This window comes from Pseudophryne corroboree, chromosome 3 (assembly GCF_028390025.1).
Source record: "Pseudophryne corroboree isolate aPseCor3 chromosome 3, aPseCor3.hap2, whole genome shotgun sequence".
In the NCBI taxonomy this organism is placed as follows: Eukaryota; Metazoa; Chordata; class Amphibia; order Anura; family Myobatrachidae; genus Pseudophryne; species Pseudophryne corroboree.
In genome coordinates, this window is record NC_086446.1 from 566,633,622 (window position 1) to 566,639,629 (window position 6,008).

A 6,008-nucleotide genomic window follows, 5' to 3' on the forward strand; every position below is an offset into this window, starting at 1 on the left:
TATAAACCATGTCGACCTACTTACTGTCGACCAATAGTGGTCAACCTAGACACTGTTGACCTAAGTCTAGTCTATCTAACATACCACACCCATTTATCAAAGCTTGGCGAGAGAAAGTGGAGAGAGATAAAGCACTAACCAATCCGCTCCTGTCATGTTACAGGGCTGATTGGTTGGTACTTTACCTCTCTCCGTGCTGAAATATACCCCTTTATATCCCCACCCCCTTTACTATTATACCTAAAATAAGTTGCAGCCAGGACATATTCATCCAGTCCTTGTTTCTCAAAATAATGCAGAAACTACAGTTTACAGAAAGGTAGTCCATATACTGCAATTGACTCACTCAAAATATCATTCATGCAGACTATCATCTCGTATCTTTAAGGACACATATCAAGTGCTTGCTTCTAAGGAAGCCCTTGATATGTGCTGCGCTTATATCACCTACTGTACATGCATCTGAATGTTCAGAAGGGTCAAACCTAGGAAAGCCACAGGCCCGGACGGAGCATCACCATCTGCCCTAAAGAACTGTGCTGTTCAGCTCACCCCCATCTTCTCCAAGATCTTTAACACCTCACTGGAGACGTGCAAGGTTCCCTCCTGCTTTAAATGTTCAACAATCATCCTGGTTCCAAAGAGCGCAGCTGCAAAAGACCTAAACAACTGCAGGCCAATCACACTAACATCTGTGGAAATTAAAGTGTTTGAACGGCTGGTGCTGAACCACCTGACAGTAGCGACTAACACCCACTTAGACCCCTTGCAGTTTGCATACCGAGCGAACAGGAGTGTCGAGGACGCAGTCATCTTGGGGCTGCACTACATCCTACAGCACCTAGACCGACCGGGCTCTCATACCCTCCAACATTTTACACATCAAAATCTGTACAAATTTGAAAAGAGGGTGTGGCCACGGGTAAAGGACCACGCCCCTTTTTCAATACTTTCAATGGTAGTTTGGAGAGCCAAAAATCGGTACAGACCATAAAAAAAGGTACTGTACCTGCCAAAAAGGTACAGTTGAAGGGTATGCGCTCTTATGCGAGGGTCCTATTTGTCGACTTCAGTTCGGCATTCAACGCAATCGTCCCCAGTATCCTGCAAGCCAAACTCCTCTCCTTAGGGGTCCCAGAATCAACATGCTTCTGGATCATCGATTTCCCGACAGCAAGAAAACAGATGGTGAAAGCCAGGTCATTCACGTCTAGTGGTCGCACGATCATCATGGGGGCCCCTCAAGGATGTGTCTCCCCCCCCCTGCTCTTCCCTCTAAGGGGCTAATTCAGAGCAGCGATCAGGTATGAACTGTGCATGCGCCGGCGCATGGCAGACAGCCGACGGCTGTCTCAGCCCTTCAATCGCCACTGCCTGATTGAAGAGGCGGTCGCTGGTCAGGGCGCCGCCGTATAGGGGGCGCAGTCCGGGCAACGCAGGTGTGCCCAAACCGTGCGGGGGACAGGCCGCGGCGGCTGCGTGACGTCACACGCAGCCGCTGCGACCCGGGAAGTGACGAGTAATTCCCTGCCAGTGCACAGGAGCTGCGCTGGCTGGGAGCTACTCCTGAAGTACAAAAGCATTGCTGCTGTGCGATGCTTTTGGACTTGTGCGGGAGGGGGTCCGGCTTGACATGCGGGGAGGACGAGCCCTGTGCAGGACGTCCCCCCGCATGTCTGTGTGCCTGATCATAGAGCACATCTACGATCGGGTCTGAATTAGGCCCTATATACCAATGACTGCACCGCGGCCGAGCAATCAGTAAAAATTATACCACCGTCATCGGCTTAATCAAGGACGAAAATGAATCTGATACAGACGCGAAGTGGAACAGCTAACACAGTGGTGTGGCAGGAATAACCTTGACCTAAATCCCCTGAAAACAGTTGATATGGTGGTGGACTTCAGAAGGAAACCCAATGCCATGCAACCACTCGTAACAGCCGACAGCGTGGTTTCGTGGGTCGACTCCTTCAAATTCCTAGGGGTAAATTTACTAAGATGGGAGTTCCATTTAACATGCGATGTTGCCCATAGCAACCAATCAGATTCTACTTCTCATTTACCTAGCACCTTCTAAAAGATAATACCTGGAATCTTATTGGTTCCTAGGGGCAACTTCCCATATTAAATAGAACTACCATCTTAGTAAATTTACGCCCTAGGGTCAGAAATTTCCCGAGACCTCAAATGGGGACCCAGCAACTCAGGAAATTTAACATCCTGCAGAAGCTGCTGCTCATCTTCTACACAGCGATCGTAGAATCGGTCCTATATTCCTCGATCACAGTCTGGTATGGAGCTGCCAATGAGAGTGACAGACGGAGGCTGCAAAGGGTGGTGAGGACAGCTGAAAAGATTGTTGGGACTGACCTCTCTCCTGTCCAGGAATTATACCAGTCAAGGGTCAGGAAGCGAGCAGAGAAAATCGTGGCAGATAAGCAGCACCCAGTTCACAAACTGTTTGAACCTCTTCCATCAGGCAGGCGCTACAGGTCCATTCCCTATAGATTGTAAGCTTGCGAGCAGGGCCTTCCTACCTCTATGTCTGTCTGTTGTCACCCAGTTTTGTTTTATTACTGTTGTTCTAATTGTAAAGCACAACGGAATATGCTGCACTATATAAAACACTGTTAATAAATAATTCCCGCAAAGTCGACCAGATCCATTAAAAGCTTCTTCCCACTAGCTGTCCACAAGCTGAACAATATATAAAAAGTCTAACATGTATAATATGTCGAGTCTATTGTACAGTTGCAATGTGCAGTATGAACTCATACGTGTAATGTTTGTGATGTATGCTACGTTTTCCCCCTTCTTATGCTATGTATTCCCCCTCCATGTTGCTGCTTGGCGATACACTGTACCGCAAAAAATTCCTAGTGTATGTGAGTACACCTGGCCAATAAAGGTGATTCTGATCTGATTCTGTAGCAGTGTAGACACAGCAAACAGATTTGTTGTGTTTATTAAAATCAGGACAGTAATAATTCCCATCTGTAGTGTGATATTTTATCTGGATTTGACATTTGTATAACATGGAGTATGCAATCACATTATCCACATTCAAAATGTAGACAATCATAGGCGTGCGCAGACGCTGACACGGGGGGTGCCGCTCTGGACTTCCCACCTCCGCCAGGTATCGGACTGACCCCCTCCACCCCTTGCTCTAGGACATAAGACTGGCCCTCCCAGGTGAGCAGTCTGTGTCCTGGACGGGGAGGGGGAGAGTTGACCATAATACGGCAGAGGGGGGAAGTCCGGAAACGGCACCCTCGTGTCAGCGTCTGTGCATGCCTATGTCGACAACTAAAATGTCAACAGGGAAAAATGTCAGCATGGACAATATGTTGACACATGACATGTCAACATAGTGGAAATGTTGACTTTAGGTGTGGGGGTTAGCATTAAGTTTATGGATATATTAAGAATGAATTATTATTAGTGTTGACATGCAGCATGTCAAAAAGCTGAACATTATCATCATGTTGACATGAATGTTGACATATTCACTGCCGACACAATTTGACAAACCCGTAAAATGTTACCGGCATTCTTTGTCATTGTGTATACAGAACATAAATGTATCTGAATATTCCAAACAAAATGATATAAAACACCCACACTATCCCAACGCCAAAGCTCAAATGTTTACAAGTGGGGACACTCAGACATCCCTGACGTGACATCCATGTATAATACCCTGCTACAATGTTGTGAAATACAGAGTGATCTGTGTACAGCTGCTTAGCCTTGTGGGTGGCTGGTCTGACTGTCGGATAGGGATTCCCCCTTGTCTTTTCCTGCACTCACCCACTACCACAACTCGCCCCTCTCACAGTATTCCCTGCACTGAGTACACCCTGCAGCTGATTCCTGCTGTGAGCAGAGTTTAGGAATTCAGTGTGGAAATGTTTCTGTAAGAATCTGGAAACTGGGCAAGAATAGCCAGTAACCATGACAATGACAACACAAACGTGAACTAAGTGGAGATGTGTTGTAATCGTCCCCTCCGCCAGCCCCCGCCCAACTTCTTTTCCTGCTTCTATAGAGCCTTCTGGGAAACTGATGCACTAACAAGAGTTCTATTAAGTCTGGATGGGACCTTTGTTTCTTTAACGTGAACTGTTAAGGAAATTATTCCTGTAAAAAAAAGTGGCGTGAGTAATATACAAGAATAAGATACAGCTTTGTGACTGGAATGCCTCATGGGTTAGCACACTATGTACTAGACATGCATTAGAGAAATATTTACTGGTTACTAGTGATATCTCACTAACCTCGGCACCTTACGTAGATGCTCTTACATATGTATTTTGAGTAAGGTTTACTTGTGACCCAAACACAGGAAACAGTTTTGTGTCCTGAAACATTATTCATGAGAAAGCATACTACACATTTAGTAGGACTTAGTTACATCACTGAGGCATGAGGCACACTATGAGGTACTGAGGCATGAGGTACTCATTTCTAAGCACATTGGTAGGCTGAGTATTGATACAGCTTACAAAGTGGTTACCATACTTTGTGTAAGTGAAACGTACATGATACATCGGGGTAAATTTACTAAGGTGGGAGGTTTTTTTAGAACTAGTGATGTTGCCCATAGCAACCAATCAGATTCTACTTAACATTTATCAAGCTGCTCCTAGAAGATAATATATAGAATCTGATTGGTTGCTATAGGCAACATCACCAGTTCTAAAAATAACTCCCACCTTAGTAAATTTACCCCATCTTCTTTCTCATACAGCCGGGCACCTTGGTTTTCTACTTAACAACACAATGCATATTGTTACTAGTGTTTATGTAAGGACTTAATATTATAAATACATAAGTTAGAATGAAGGCTTAAGAAAGCTTTGTGTGCTGATTCTAACAGGTGACAATGTTACACACAACACTTATGTGTGAAGTGATTGTAGGGGGGATATTCAATTGTTTGAAAAGTCAGTTGTGTTTTTTCCTATCTAATAGACAGGAAAAAACAGACACCTAACCGACTTTTCAAACATTTGATTTCCCCCCTAGGTGTCTTGGTTCATTATGTAAGTGCGACAGGTCCTAGTGATCATTATATGTTTGTATGTGACAGCATGAGCTTATGTGTGTGACTGCAGTGTTCAAAACGGGATCACTATGATATCTCAGTTGTCAGGATCCTGGCGGTCAAGAGACTGACACCGGGATCCCGACAGCCGGGATGCCTGTGGCAAGCGCAGCGTGTCCTCCCGTGGGCTCCCTGCGCTCACCACGCTTTTCAGGCCCGGTGGCGACCTTCACACACTTAAGTTCATGCTGTCACCTTTGGTCACCACAGGGTTATATTACCCCCTGGGTAGTGGCGTGAACCACCACCGGTTGTCGGGAGTCCGACGCGGGTATCCTGACAGCCAGAATCCCGACAGCCAGTAAGTTCACTGCCTCCCATTCAACCAGCCAGAGACGTTTAAGCAGTGTCTGGAACAGAGCTTTCTGTTTCATAGGACGTGTCCTTACAGGTGTTGAGGATCCCAACCACTAACACCCCCCCCCCCCTTCCCTCCCTAAATTTCCTGGCACACTGATCGGAATCTCTGTGTTTCTTCAATGATTCTGTTGTCCTGGAAACAAGGAAGTGCGTTTCATGCAGTGCTAACAGGAATATAATTATCCTGATTATGACGCACAGGCAACATTCCTAACTGTAACAGAGGAAAGGATGACTTCCCTGAAGGATACTGTGCCATTAACCCTGCCTATGCAATAATTCACGACACTCCTATTAACCCTCCGAGTTCTTGATCATGTATGGTGTAAGGATTGTGCAATACCATGTTACGGGAATAGATGACAAACACTTTAACAATGTGACAGTGTTCTGCGAAACCTTTTTTTTTTTTAAACTGCTGTGTTAGAATTCTGTGATATCTATGAGATCAGTATATGATAATATGTTGTGGCACATGGATTAACATGTATTGCTTTACTTAACACTTCTAATAACCACAAGCTAGGTGGCATTT